Raw genomic sequence first — 16,780 nt, forward strand, 5'->3', positions numbered from 1 at the left:
TCATGAACAGATGCATACAAAGAGAAGTGATATAGACCACCTCTCCTTCTCTGAGAGATTGGTCGAACAACAAGTTCTCGTATATCTATCCGACGCTACTTGCTACATATATACAATATAAGTATCTTTTACAATATAATCTCCTAATTAAAATTGAACCTTACAGGGTCCACATAGTATTCTCCGTCTTTAGCGATCACGTGGTCAAGAAAGAATACCGCCAGTTCCTCTTGAATTCCTCGCATACGATCTGGTGCTAGGAGTTCATCTCGCATCCGAAATATCTAATTTGAAGAACGGGGTCAATACATATATATGAATAAATGAAACTGAACACAAATGATGGTAATAAAATAAAATTGTGAATATAATTATTTACGCACTTCATATTGTTTCTCGGAGTAGCCCCGCTCACAGGTCGTGTGGCGGATGGACTCGCAAATGTAGTATCCATAGTAATTAGTCCCTTCTTCCTGCCACAACCACTTTACAAGAAATAGAGGTCAACCAAACAGATAATTAGCAAGCATGCTAAATGGTATTGATGAAACTAGCGCTTGAATCACTAGGAGATGCATGGAACATATATGCTACTATAGTCCTTACTTTCGGGTGTCTAAACTGCAACTTCTTTGGCAGTCCCGGAGTTTTTGAGGTGAATTTACTCCAAACCCTGCCACACAAAGAAAACAAATACTTGATATCAGGAAATGAACAAATTGAAGTTGCCGATATGGTGCGATAATGATAGATTTAACTTACTTCTCTAGAATTTCAGTCATGTCCGCGTACTTCTTGGGATTTTTTCGTCTCGAGTCTAAGACGGTTACTAGTCCCTGCTCAAGCGTAATCTCTAGGAGAATATAGTGGAACCTGCGCGCGCATGCATAACTCATCAATTACATTACTATAACCTCGACTAATAAGGGAAACCGAATATGCACAAGACAGTAACACTCACTCGAAGTTGTAAGGGAAGAGTATTATAGCTTTGTTTTGATTTAATATAAACGATTGTAGCAGCTTGGCCTAGGTATCTTTGGCCTGAAATTTAACTATATATGCATCTATGAGATTTCTGTTAATGAACCCAATATCACCTATTTGTCTTTTCTTCAATTCGGCGATCTTCAATCTGCATAATATAGTGAGAATAATTAAAGATACATGCAATGAAAGAGCTGACCTATATATAGAGACTTAATGACAGAAGTAGTACTACTTACAGGCAGTAGCAAGTGATAATTAACTTATCGAGGGCCTTTTGATTGAAAAACTCGAAGAACTCCTCAAATGGAACATTCAATAGATCAATTCCAACAAGGTCATGCTCCTCTTTAACTCTGAGCGTCAAAATTTTCCTCCCCTTAGACTCTCTACAGGTTTTCATATACCAATCATGGAATCTTCACAACATCGTTGTTAGAGATTTTTCATCTTTGACGAGAGGCTTGCCATACACGTATTTGTGTTCGTCCACCTCCAAGAAATCAAAATGTGCATCGTCGGGCAGGTAATCTCCAAGATCGTTATAACCGGTCACCATCCCGCCCGGATGATTCGCGACGACGCTAGACACCTGGAGCGGGGGGAACGATTGGTTCGCTTGTTCGCCGAGCTGGGCAACTTTTCTCCTAGCTCGTAGTTTTGCTAACCTTTGATCACTGACAGTACTTTTCGACCGCTCCGCTCCGATAAATGACTTTCTAATAATGCGCTCATAGTTGCCTTTCGCCGGACACTTTGGTGGTTTCTTCAGGGCAACCAGAGTACGCTTTGCTTTTACCGGATCTATCTTCTCCTCCGGAGGTGGATGTTTTTTTGCTTTCACCCCTTCAAAGAAGTTCTTCACTTCGGCTTCCACGATTTTCGTGATTTCCTCCTGGCTCCTCTCGTATGGTAACTTCTCTGGAGTCTTCATAGAAGGACCGTATCTGTATTGCCTGCCTCTGGCTGTACTGCTAGACACCGGAGCACACGGAGCGGCTATGGCTGTCTTTCCTTTCTTATGAGGCGGAGGAGAAGGACGACGTGCCGGAGGAGCCGGAGCGGCGGCGGGTCTCTTCCGCCCTTGTTGACGAGGTGGAGAAAGAGGAGGCAACTGGTTGCTCGGGCGTGCCGGCACAGGCGGAGTGCCGCCACGCGCCGGAGAAGGAGGCCGAGTGCCCTAATCACTCACCGGAGGAGGCGGAGGAGGAGGCGGAGTGCCCTGACTCGCCGGAGGAGGAGGAGGAGGCGGAGGCGTAAGGTTCGGAAGGTTGATGAGCTCCTTCCGCCATAGGCATGGAGTCTTCAGAGAAGAACGCAGCCAAATCTCCCCTTCACCCGTAGGGTGGTCAAGCTCAAGGTCCTCAAATCCGTCCGTTATTTGATCCACCATCACCTTAGCATATCCTTCTGGAATCGGTTGGCCGTGGTAGGTTGAGCCAGGTTCATTAGGTATAACAGAGCCAACAGTCGCCTTGACTTTAAATGTCATCCATCGCATCATAAGGTGGCAATGTTGAGACTCTGTGATAGCATTCACGGGGTAGCCCGTGAAGACAGGCTCCAGCTGCTGAGTCTGCTCGGTGGAAGCCACGCTGCTTCTCCGCTGAGATGGCGAGGTAGCTTAAGGGGAAGCTTCGGCAGGTCGTTTGCTGCGATCTGCTTCTCGTTCCTCTAGCCCTTGTACCCTTTAGTGCAGCGCTTGCAGTTGGCTATGCTCCACTTTCTTCCTCCTCTCATGGGTTTTGTAACCCCCTACGTCCGGAAACCCAGAGTTCCACGGAAGGGAGCCTGGCGTGCCTCGTGTCCGTCCAGGGTGCTCAGGATTCCCGAGGGCCATTGTGAGGTCGTCCTTCTCTCTGTCTAGAACAAATGTCCCTTCCTGTGCTGCGGTGATATAGTGCCGAAGCTTCGTGACGGGTATTCGCAGTTGCTCTTCCGTCCAAACGCACTTCGCTGATACAGGATCCAAGGTTCCGCCAACCCCGAAGAACCAAGTCCGGCAATGGTGTGACCATCTCAATGTCTCTGGTTCGAGCCCTTTAGCAATCAGGTCATTCTCAGCCTTGTCCCACAAAGGTCGGGCTTTGAGGTAACCACCTGACCCCGTGCGATGGTGATGCTTCTTCTTTGCAGCATTTTTCTTGTTTGTCGCTGACATCTTCTTACTCTTTTACGATGTCTTGTGGGCCACAAATGCGGGCCATTGATCTCTGATCTTCTCAAACCGGCCGGTGAATTCTGGTGTCTCTTATTTGTCGACAAACGTTTTCAGCTCATTCTTCCACCTCCTAAATAGTTCTTCCATCTTCTTAAGAGCATGAGACTTGATCAATTCCTCTTTAAATGGCTTCTCTGGATCCTCCTCTGGCGGTAGGGTGAAATTTGCCTTAAGCGTAGTCCAAAGATCTTCTTTCTGCATATCGGAGACATAAGACGTCGTTACCTCAGGGTGTTCCTTCTTTGGCTTTAACCATTGCTGGATACTGATCGGGATCTTGTCCCTAACAAGAACCCCGCACTGAGCACGAAATGCATCCCTTGTGTGGATGGGTTCAATCGTCTTGCCATCACGCGCGATTGCTGTGATCTCAAACCTTTCATCCGAGCGCAACTTTTTTTCGGGCCTCGTTTCTTTACCGAAGTTGAGCTCGATCCGGAGGGCTAGAGAAAAAATAAGAAAGACGAGAGTTAATTAATATGTGTACATATGAAAATAATGAATGCATCAATTAACTAGTCAGCACGGGCTTAACTAATATATATATACCTGGCCGGACTCGGTTCGGTCACCGGAGCCGTCATCACGGTCTCCTTCTTGTACCTCCATTAGGTCACCGGAGCCATCATGAACATAGCCCTCTTCTTGTACCGACATTAATGGGTCACCAGAGCCATCATGAAAATAGCCCTCTTCTTCACCCGGTCCTTCCTGACCATCGGTGTCGTAGAGAAACGACGCAACGACATCACTTCCTTGTGCGATTATCTCCCCCAACATTGCTTCTGTTGCTTCGTCTCGGGAGTGATCCATAGTTTCTGCAAATATTTACAACATGTCAATTATTATTCAAACATGGTACAGATGGATATATATTAGTGGCAAATGTAGAACTAGCTAGCTAATGACAATAAGGAATCATGTTAGTGGCCTCGACGGTGCTTCTCTAGGGTTTGGGGTGGCCTAGACAACGCTTCAAGGGTTTGGGGTGGCCTCGACACAACACTTCAAGGGTTTGGGGTGGCTTCGACGACAACACTCTTTTAACTTGGTAAATTTGGGTGGCCTCGAGAGAGTTTGTCGGGTAGGGGCACGGCGGGAGTGGGTAGGAGACCAACATCGTTTTTTCTCTAGGGTTTGGGTGTCCTCGAGAGTTTTGGTCGAGCGAGAGGGCCGAGGGGGGTGCTCCCATGGTATATGTTATCACGGTCGAGAGTGGGTATATATATCGACCGCCCCTCATGTCGAAGTTATCCGGGAGGGGGTTATATCGACAACGACGCGACATACATATACATGGAAAATAATGTTATCGAGGAGGGGGTATATTGGTACCCCCACTCGTGTTGAAGTTCCATCGGGAGGGGGTATATCGACAACGACATACCCGATAAAAAATAAGAAGACAAAAGAAGAAATAAAAAGAGGAGAAGAAGAAAGGAATAGAAGAGAAGCAATCAAAGAAAAAAAAGAAGAAAAAAAAGGAGAAGAAGAAAGGAATAGAGGAGAAAGAAGAAAAAAAATAGAAAATTTCTATTTTTTTCTTCTTTCTCCTCTATTCCTTTCTTCTTCTCCTCTTCTTTTTCCTCTTTTTTCCTCTTCTTATTTATTTCTCCTCTTCTTCCTCTCCTCTTCTTCTCCTTTCTTCCTCTTCTTATTTTCCTTTTTCTCCTCTCATTCTTTTTCTTCTTCTTCCTTTCCTAGCTAGATATTTAAAAATTTTCTAAAAATTAAAAGAACCTAAAATGTACTAAATCTAACTTTTGCATATATGAACATATATACACAAAGAACATACAAACATATATACATTTTTATAAAAAAGCAAAAACATCATATTCTATAAAAAATCATATACATATAATTTGAAAAAAACATCTATATATAATCTGAAAAAAAACAGGGGAGGGCACCGCCGGACCAAGGTGAGGAGGGGCAGGGGCGCGGGGTCGGGGCAGGGGGGCGAGCGGCAACGGCGACGACATCGGGGCAGGGCCGGGGCGGCGCGCATCGTGGCAGGGCCGGGGCTGCGCGTGCCGGGGCAGGGCGGCGAGCGGCGCAACGGCGAGGGCGCGGGCGACGGCGTCGGGGCCGGGCGGCGAGCGGCGATGGTGTCGGGCGAGGGCGCGGGCGACGGTGTCGGGGCAGGGCTTGGCGGCGACGGCGACGAGGAGCAGCGTGGGGGCGTCGGGGCGGAGAAGAAGTGATTTTTGCAGAAACTGCTAAGTGTTTCTTATATACCCAAGGCATTGGTACCAGTTCGTGGCACCAACCGGTACCAATGCCCCCCTAGTCCCGGTTGGTGCCACCAACCGAGACCAAATGTCACTTTTCAGCAGCCCAAAGGGCGGGAAGCGGCGGCCTTTGGTCCCGGTTGGTGGCACCAACCGGGACTAAAGGTCACTTTTCAGCAGCCCAAAGGGCACGAAGCGGCGGCCTTTGGTCCCGGTTGGTGCCACGAACCGGTACCAATGCACCCCCTTTAGTCCCCGTTGGTGCCACCAACCGGGATCAAAGGCTCGTGTGCTGCCGGCGTCGCGGCCAAAGTTTAGTACCACCTCGCTAGTTAAGAGGGGCGTGCAGTGGTTTATAAGCCCCACTGCCGCACCCCTCTCGATCTCCTCTCCACTGTAGGCTTACGGGCCTACTTGCTACTGCTTTGCCTGATGAGCCTTCTCGGCCTACTGCGGGCCTAAATCATGGCCCATGGATAGGTTTCTAGTCGTATTCACGCCGTGGTGGCCCACTTGGTGGCAAAAAATTTATTTGTTCCCAGTTTTTTTAATTTCTTTTTTGCTTTATTTATTTTGTTTTGTTTCTACTTACAACAAAATACTTATTTATTTTATTTTATTTTGTTTATAGTTACTTATTAATTTTATTTTATGATAATTCTTTTTGCTATTAAAGTTTCTAACCAAAAAAGTTCTTTATGAAAATTCTTTTTGCTTTTAATGATTTTGAATAGAAAATAATTTGATAATTTTAGTTGCATGAATTTTATATAATTTTAGTTTCAATAATACTAGAAGTTGCTTATAATGTTTTGAACAGAAAATACTTTGATAATTTTAGTTTCAAAAATTTTATTTATGTTATTAAAGTTTTTTTTGTTTCTACTTATGTATTTTATTAAAACTTATATTATTTTGTTTCAACTTACTTATTTATTTTATTTTATTTTGTTTCTGACTTCAATTGTTATTTTTCATGCATTTATTGATTATTTTGAGCTATAAGACCATGAAATTGAAAAGCATTTGAAATGAACTCTGAAAAGGTTCCAAGTTGGCATGGTATCATCATTTCACCCACATAGCATGTGCAAGAAAGTAGAGAGGCTTACGGCAAAAACTGGATGCATTTCATGTACAAAACAGACAATCTCCTTCGAAGTATCAGGGTTTTTCATACGGAAACTCGTGTGTTACAAAGGGATTTCAATTTTTTGAACTTATTTGAACCCGCTTGTTTTTCTGTGTTCAAAATGCACCATTCAAAGCCACATCATCAATTTACAACCCTTTCTGACTTCATTTGTTATTTTTCATGCATTTACTGATTATTTTGAGCTATAAGACCATGAAATTGAAATGCATTTGAAATGAACTCAGAAAAGGTTCCAAATTGGCATGGTATTATGATTTCACCCACATAGCATGTGCAAGAAAGTAGAGAGGCTTACAGCAAAAACTGGATACACTTCGTGTACAAAACAGACAATCTCCTTCGAAGTATCAAGGTTTCATACGGAAACTCGTCTGTTACAAAGGGATTTCAATTTTCTTGAACTTATTTGAACCCCCTTTTTTCGGTGTTCAAAATGCACCATTCAAAGCTGCATCATAAATTTACAACCCTTTCTGACTTCATTTGTTGTTTTTCATGCATTTGCTGATTATTTTGAGCTATAAGACCACGAAATTAAAAAACATTCGAAATGAACTCTGAAAAGGTTCCAAGTTGGCATGGTATCATCATTTCACCCACATAGCATGTGCAATAAAGTAGAGAGGCTTACGGCAAAAACTGGATGCACTTCGTGTACAAAACAGACAATCTCCTTCGAAGTATCAAGGTTTCATACGGAAACTCGTCTGTTACAAAGGGATTTCAATTTTCTTGAACCTATTTGAACCCCCTTTTTTCGGTGTTCAAAATGCACCATTCAAAGCCACATCGTCAATTTACAACCCTTTCTGACTTCATTTGTTATTTTTCATGCATTTATTTTTTGAGCTATAAGACCATGAAATTGAAAAGCATTTGAAATGAACTCTAAAAAGGTTCCAAGTTGGCATGGTATCATCATTTCACCCACATAGCATGTGCAAGAAAGTAGAGAGGCTTACGGCAAAAACTGGATGCATTTCATGTACAAAACAGACAATCTCCTTCGAAGTATCAGGGTTTTTCATACGGAAACTCGTCTGTTACAAAGGGATTTCAATTTTTTGAACTTATTTGAACCCGCTTGTTTTTCTGTGTTCAAAATGCACCATTCAAAGCCACATCATCAATTTACAACCCTTTCTGACTTCATTTGTTATTTTTCATACATTTACTGATTATTTTGAGCTATAAGACCATGAAATTGAAATGCATTTGAAATGAACTCGGAAAAGGTTCCAAATTGGCATGGTATTATGATTTCACCCACATAGCATGTGCAAGAAAGTAGAGAGGCTTACAGCAAAAACTGGATACACTTCGCGTACAAAACAGACAATCTCCTTCAAAGTATAAATGTTTCATACGGAAACTCGTCTGTTACAAAGGGATTTCAATTTTCTTGAACTTATTTGAACCCCCTTTTTTCGGTGTTCAAAATGCACATTTCAAAGCTGCATCATAAATTTACAACCCTTTCTGACTTCATTTGTTGTTTTTCATTCATTTGCTGATTATTTTGAGCTATAAGACCATGAAATTAAAAAACATTCGAAATGAACTCTGAAAAGGTTCCAAGTTGGCATGGTATCATCATTTCACCCACATAGCATGTGCAATAAAGTAGAGAGGCTTACGGCAAAAACTGGATGCACTTCGTGTACAAAACAGACAATCTCCTTCGAAGTATCAAGGTTTCATACGGAAACTCGTCTGTTACAAAGGGATTTCAATTTTTTTGAACTTATTTGAACCCCCTTGTTTTTCTGTGTTCAAAATGCACCATTCAAAGCCACATCGTCAATTTACAACCCTTTCTGACTTCATTTGTTATTTTTCATGCATTTATTGATTATTTTGAGCTATAAGACCATGAAATTGAAAAGCATTTGAAATGAACTCTGAAAAGGTTCCAAGTTGGCATGGTATCATCATTTCACCCACATAGGATGTGCAAGAAAGTAGAGAGGCTTACGGCAAAAACTGGATGCATTTCATGTACAAAACAGACAATCTCCTTCGAAGTATCAGGGTTTTTCATACGGAAACTCGTCTGTTACAAAGGGATTTCAATTTTTTGAACTTATTTGAACCCGCTTGTTTTTCTGTGTTCAAAATGCACCATTCAAAGCCACATCATCAATTTACAACCCTTTCTGACTTCATTTGTTATTTTTCATGCATTTACTGATTATTTTGAGCTATAAGACCATGAAATTGAAATGCATTTGAAATGAACTCAGAAAAGGTTCCAAATTGGCATGGTATTATGATTTCACCCACATAGCATGTGCAATAAAGTAGAGAGGCTTACAGCAAAAACTGGATACACTTCGTGTACAAAACAGACAATCTCCTTCGAAGTATGAAGGTTTCATACGGAAACTCGTCTTTTACAAAGGGATTTCAATTTTCTTGAACTTATTTGAACCCCCTTTTTTCGGTGTTCAAAATGCACATTCAAAGCTGCATCATATATTTACAACCCTTTCTGACTTCATTTGTTGTTTTTCATGCATTTGCTGATTATTTTGAGCTATAAGACCATGAAATTAAAAAACATTCGAAATCAACTCTGAAAAGGTTCCAAGTTGGCATGGTATCATCATTTCACCCACATAGCATGTGCAATAAAGTAGAGAGGCTTACGGCAAAAACTGTATGCACTTCGTGTACAAAACAGACAATCTCCTTCGAAGTATCAAGGTTTCATACGGAAACTCGTCTGTTACAAAGGGATTTCAATTTTTTTGAACTTATTTGAACCCCCTTGTTTTTCTGTGTTCAAAATGCACCATTCAAAGCCACATCGTCAATTTACAACCCTTTCTGACTTCATTTGTTATTTTTCATGAATTTATTGGTTATTTTGAGCTATAAGACCATGAAATTGAAAAACATTTGAAATGAACTCTGAAAAGGTTCCAAGTTGGCATGGTATCATCATTTCACCCACATAGCATGTGCAAGAAAATAGAGAGGCTTACGGCAAAAACTGTATGCACTCCGCATACAAAACAAACAATCTCCTTCGAAGTATCAGGGTTTCACACGGAAACTCGTCTGTTACAAAGGGATTTCAATTTTTTTGAACTTACTTGAACCCCCTTGTTTTTCTGTGTTCAAAATGCACCACTCAAAGCCACATCATCAATTTACAACCCTTTCTGACTTCATTTATTATTTTTCATGCATTTACAGATTATTTTCAGCTATAAGACCATGAAATTGACAAGCATTTGAAATGAACTCTGAAAAGGTTCCAAGTTGGCATGGTATCATCGTTTCACCCACATAGCATGTGCAAGAAAGTAGAGAGGCTTACAACAAAAACTGGATGCACTTCGTGTACAAAACAGACAATCTCCTTCGAAGTATCAGGGTTTCATACGGAAACTCGTCTGTTACAAAGGGATTTCAATTTTTTTTGAACTTATTTGAACCCCCTTGTTTTTGTGTGTTCGAAATGCACCATTCAAAGCCACATCATCAATTTACAACCCTTTCTGACTTCATTTGTTATTTTTCATGCATTTATTGATTATTTTGAGCTATAAGACCATGAAATTGAAAAGCATTTGAAATGAACTCTGAAAAGGTTCCAAGTTGGCATGGTATCATCATTTCACCCACATCGCATGTGCAAGAAAGTAGAGAGGCTTACGGCAAAAACTGGATGCATTTCATGTACAAAACAGACAATCTCCTTCGCAGTATCAGGGTTTTTCATACGGAAACTCGTCTGTTACAAAGGGATTTCAATTTTTTGAACTTATTTGAACCCGCTTGTTTTTCTGTGTTCAAAATGCACCATTCAAAGCCACATCATCAATTTACAACCCTTTCTGACTTCATTTGTTATTTTTCATGCATTTACTGATTATTTTGAGCTATAGGACCATGAAATTGAAATGCATTTGAAATGAACTCGGAAAAGGTTCCAAATTGGCATGGTATTATGATTTCACCCACATAGCATGTGCAAGAAAGTAGAGAGGCTTACAGCAAAAACTGGATACACTTCGTGTACAAAACAGACAATCTCCTTCAAAGTATCAATGTTTCATACGGAAACTCGTCTGTTACAAAGGGATTTCAATTTTCTTGAACTTATTTGAACCCCCTTTTTTCGGTGTTCAAAATGCACATTTCAAAGCTGCATCATAAATTTACAACCCTTTCTGACTTCATTTGTTGTTTTTCATTCATTTGCTGATTATTTTGAGCTATAAGACCATGAAATTAAAAAACATTCGAAATGAACTCTGAAAAGGTTCCAAGTTGGCATGGTATCATCATTTCACCCACATAGCATGTGCAATAAAGTAGAGAGGCTTACGGCAAAAACTGGATGCACTTCGTGTACAAAACAGACAATCTCCTTCGAAGTATCAAGGTTTCATACGGAAACTCGTCTGTTACAAAGGGATTTCAATTTTTTTTAACTTATTTGAACCCCCTTGTTTTTCTGTGTTCAAAATGCACCATTCAAAGCCACATCGTCAATTTACAACCCTTTCTGACTTCATTTGTTATTTTTCATGCATTTATTGATTATTTTGAGCTATAAGACCATGAAATTGAAAAGCATTTGAAATGAACTCTGAAAAGGTTCCAAGTTGGCATGGTATCATCATTTCACCCACATAGCATGTGCAAGAAAGTAGAGAGGCTTACGGCAAAAACTGGATGCATTTCATGTACAAAACAGACAATCTCCTTCGCAGTATCATGGTTTTTCATACGAAAACTCGTCTGTTACAAAGGGATTTCAATTTTTTGAACTTATTTGAACCCGCTTGTTTTTCTGTGTTCAAAATGCACCATTCAAAGCCACATCATCAATTTACAACCCTTTCTGACTTCATTTGTTATTTTTCATGCATTTACTGATTATTTTGAGCTATAAGACCATGAAATTGAAATGCATTTGAAATGAACTCAGAAAAGGTTCCAAATTGGCATGGTATTATGATTTCACCCACATAGCATGTGCAAGAAAGTAGAGAGGCTTACAGCAAAAACTGGATACACTTCGTGTACAAAACAGACAATCTCCTTCGAAGTATCAAGGTTTCATACGGAAACTCGTCTGTTACAAAGGGATTTCAATTTTCTTGAACTTATTTGAACCCCCTTTTTTCGGTGTTCAAAATGCACCATTCAAAGCTGCATCATAAATTTACAACCCTTTCTGACTTCATTTGTTGTTTTTCATGCATTTGCTGATTATTTTGAGCTATAAGACCATGAAATTAAAAAACATTCGAAATGAACTCTGAAAAGGTTCCAAGTTGGCATGGTATCATCATTTCACCCACATAGCATGTGCAATAAAGTAGAGAGGCTTACGGCAAAAACTGGATGCACTTCGTGTACAAAACAGACAATCTCCTTCGAAGTATCAAGGTTTCATACGGAAACTCGTCTGTTACAAAGGGATTTCAATTTTTTTGAATTTATTTGAACCCCCTTGTTTTTCTGTGTTCAAAATGCACCATTCAAAGCCACATCGTCAATTTACAACCCTTTCTGACTTCATTTGTTATTTTTCATGCATTTATTGGTTATTTTGAGCTATAAGACCATGAAATTGAATAACATTTGAAATGAACTCTGAAAAGGTTCCAAGTTGGCATGGTATCATCATTTCACCCACATAGCATGTGCAAGAAAATAGAGAGGCTTACGGCAAAAACTGTATGCACTCCGCGTACAAAACAAACAATCTCCTTCGAAGTATCAGGGTTTCACACGGAAACTCGTCTGTTACAACGGGATTTCAATTTTTTTGAACTTATTTGAACCCCCTTGTTTTTCTGTGTTCAAAATGCACCATTCAAAGCCACATCATCAATTTACAACCCTTTCTGACTTCATTTGTTATTTTTCATGCATTTACTGATTATTTTGAGCAATAAGACCATGAAATTGAAATGCATTTGAAATGAACTCTGAAAAGGTTCCAAATTGGCAGGGTATTATGATTTCACCCACATAGCATGAGCAAGAAAGTAGAGAGGCTTACAGGAAAAACTGGATGCACTTCGTGTACAAAACAGACAATCTCCTTCGAAGTATCAAGGTTTCATACGGAAATTCGTCTGTTACAAAAGGATTTCAATTTTCCTGAACTTATTTGAACCCCCTTTTTTCGGTGTTCAAAATGCACCATTCAAAGCCGCATCATAAATTTACAACCCTTTCTGACTTCATTTGTTGTTTTTCATGCATTTGCTGATTATTTTGAGCTATAAGACCATGAAATTGAAAAACATTCTGAATGAACTCTCAAAAGGTTCCAAGTTGGCATGGTATTATCATTTCACCCACATAGCATGTGCAATAAAGTAAAGAGGCTTACGGCAAAAACTGGATGCACTTAGTGTACAAAACAGACAATCTCCTTCGAAGTATCAAGGTTGCATACGGAAACTCGTCTGTTACAAAGGGATTTCAATTTTTTTGAACTTATTTGAACCCCCTTGTTTTTCTGTGTTCAAAATGCACCATTCAAAGCCACATCATCAATTTACAACCCTTTCTGACTTCATTTGTTATTTTTCATGCATTTATTGATTATTTTGAGCTATAAGACCATGAAATTGAAAAGCATTTGAAATGAACTCTGAAAAGGTTCCAAGTTGGCATGGTATCATCATTTCACCCACATAGCATGTGCAAGAAAATAGAGAGGCTTACGACAAAAACTGTATGCACTCCGCGTACAAAACAGAGAATCTCCTTCGAAGTATGAGGGTTTCACACGTAAACTCGTCTATTACAAAGGGATTTCAATTTTTTTGAACTTATTTGAACCCCCTTGTTTTTCTGTGTTCAAAATGCACCATTCAAAGCGACATCATCAATTTACAACCCTTTTTGACTTCATTTATTATTTTTCATGCATTTACAGATTATTTTCAGCTATAAGACCATGAAATTGACAAGCATTTGAAGTGAACTCTCAAAAGGTTCCAAGTTGGCATGGTATCATCATTTAACCCACATAGCATGTGCAAGAAAGTAGAGAGGCTTACGGCAAAAACTGGATGCACTTCGTGTACAAAACAAACAATCTCCTTCGAAGTATCAGGGTTTCATACGGAAACTCGTTTGTTACAAAGGGATTTCAATTTTTTTTGAACTTATTTGAACCCCCTTGTTTTTCTGTGTTCAAAATGCACCATTCAAAGCGACATCATCAATTTACAACCCTTTCCGACTTCATTTGTTATTTTTCATGCATTTACTGATTATTTTGAGCTATAAGACCATGAAATTGAAAAGCATTTGAAATGAACTCTGAAAAGGTTCCAAGTTGGCATGGTATCATCATTTCACCCACATAGCATGTGCAAGAAAGTATAGAGGCTTACGGCAAAAACTGGATGCACATCGCGTACAAAACAGAGAATCTCCTTCGAAGTATGAGGGTTTCACACGGGAACTCGTCTGTTACAAAGGGATTTCAATTTTTTTGAACTTATTTGAACCCCCTTGTTTTTCTGTGTTCAAAATGCACCATTCAAAGCCACATCATCAATTTACAACCCTTTTTGACTTCATTTATTATTTTTCATGCATTTACAGATTATTTTCAGCTATAAGACCATGAAATTGACAAGCATTTGAAGTGAACTCTGAAAAGGTTCCAAGTTGGCATGGTATCATCATTTAACCCACATAGCATGTGCAAGAAAGTAGAGAGGCTTACGGCAAAAACTGGATGCACTTCGTGTACAAAACAAAGAATCTCCTTCGAAGTATCAGGGTTTCATACGGAAACTCGTTTGTTACAAAGGGATTTCAATTTTATTTGAACTTATTTGAACCCCCTTGTTTTTCTGTGTTCAAAATGCACCATTCAAAGCGACATCATCAATTTACAACCCTTTCCGACTTCATTTGTTATTTTTCATGCATTTACTGATTATTTTGAGCTATAAGACCATGAAATTGAAAAGCATTTGAAATGAACTCTGAAAAGGTTCCAAGTTGGCATGGTATTATCATTTCACCCACATAGCATGTGCAAGAAAGTATAGAGGCTTACGGCAAAAACTGGATGCACATCGCGTACAAAACAGAGAATCTCCTTCGAAGTATGAGGGTTTCACACGGAAACTCGTCTGTTACAAAGGGATTTCAATTTTTTTGAACTTATTTGAACCCCCTTGTTTTTCTGTGTTCAAAATGCACCATTCAAAGCCACATCATCAATTTACAACCCTTTTTGACTTCATTTATTATTTTTCATGCATTTACAGATTATTTTCAGCTATAAGACCATGAAATTGACAAGCATTTGAAATGAACTCTGAAAAGGTTCCAAGTTGGCATGGTATCATCATTTCACCCACATAGCATGTGCAAGAAAGTAGAGAGGCTTACGACAAAAACTGGATGCACTTCGTGTAAAAACAAACAATCTCCTTCGAAGTATCAGGGTTTCATACGGAAACTCGTTTGTTACAAAGGGATTTCAATTTTTTTTAACTTATTTGAACCCCCTTGTTTTTCTGTGTTCAAAATGCACCATTCAAAGCCACATCATCAATTTACAACCCTTTCTGACTTCATTTGTTCTTTTTCATGCATTTACTGATTATTTTGAGCTATAAGACGATGAAATTGAAATGCATTTGAAATGAACTCTGAAAATGTTCCAAATTGGCATGGTATTATGATTTCACCCACATAGCATGTGCAAGAAAGTAGAGAGGCTTACAGCAAAAACTGGATGCACTTCGTGTACAAAACAGACAATCTCCTTCGAAGTATCAAGGTTTCATACGAAAACTCATCTGTTACAAAGGGATTTCAATTTTCTTGAACTTATTTGAACCCCCTTTTTTCGGTGTTCAAAAAGCACCATTCAAAGCCGCATCATAAATTTACAACCCTTTCTGACTTCATTTGTTGTTTTTCATGCATTTGCTGATTATTTTGAGCTATAAGACCATGAAATTGAAAAACATTCGGAATGAACTCTGAAAAGGTTCCAAGTTGGCATGGTATCATAATTTCACCCACATAGCATGTGCAATAAAGTAGAGAGGCTTACGGCAAAAACTGGATGCACTTAGTGTACAAAACAGACAATCTCCTTCGAAGTATCAAGGTTTCATACGGAAACTCGTCTGTTACAAAGGGATTTCAATTTTTTGAACTTATTTGAACCCCCTTGTTTTTCTGTGTTCAAAATGCACCATTCAAAGCCACATCATCAATTTACAACCCTTTCTGACTTCATTTGTTATTTTTCATGCATTTATTGATTATTTTGAGCTATAAGACCATGAAATTGAAAAGCATTTGAAATGAACTCTGAAAAGGTTCCAAGTTGGCATGGTATCATCATTTCACCCACATAGCATGTGCAAGAAAGTAGAGAGGCTTACGGCAAAAACTGGATGCATTTTATGTACAAAACAGACAATCTCCTTCGAAGTATTAAGGTTTCATACGGAAACTCGTCTGTTACAAAGGGATTTCAATTTTTTTGAACTTATTTGAACCCCCTTGTTTTTCTGTGTTCAAAATGCTCCATTCAAAGCCACATCATCAATTTACAACCCTTTCTGACTTCATTTGTTATTTTTCATGCATTTACTGATTATTTTGAGCTATAAGACCATGAAATTGAAATGCATTTGAAATGAACTCAGAAAAGGTTCCAAGTTGGCATGGTATCATCATTTCACCCACATAGCATGTGCAAGAAAATAGAGAGGCTTACGACAAAAACTGTATGCACTCCGCGTACAAAACAGACAATCTCCTTCGAAGTATCAAGGTTTCATACGGAAACTCGTCTGTTACAAAGGGATTTCAATTTTTTTGAACTTATTTGAACCCCCTTGTTTTTCTGTGTTCAAAATGCACCATTCAAAGCCACATCATCAATTTACAACCCTTTCTGACTTCATTTGTTATTTTTCATGCATTTATTGATTATTTTGAGCTATAAGACCATGAAATTAAAAAGCATTTGAAATGAACTCTGAAAAGGTTCCAAGTTGGCATGGTATCATCATTTCACCCACATAGCATGTGCAAGAAAATTGAGAGGCTTACGACAAAAACTGTATGCACTCCGCGTACAAAACAGAGAATCTCCTTCGAAGTATGAGGGTTTCACACGAAACTCGTCTATTACAAAGGGATTTCAATTTTTTT

Source organism: Hordeum vulgare, chromosome 6H, assembly GCF_904849725.1.
Source record: "Hordeum vulgare subsp. vulgare chromosome 6H, MorexV3_pseudomolecules_assembly, whole genome shotgun sequence".
Classification (NCBI taxonomy): Eukaryota; Viridiplantae; Streptophyta; class Magnoliopsida; order Poales; family Poaceae; genus Hordeum; species Hordeum vulgare.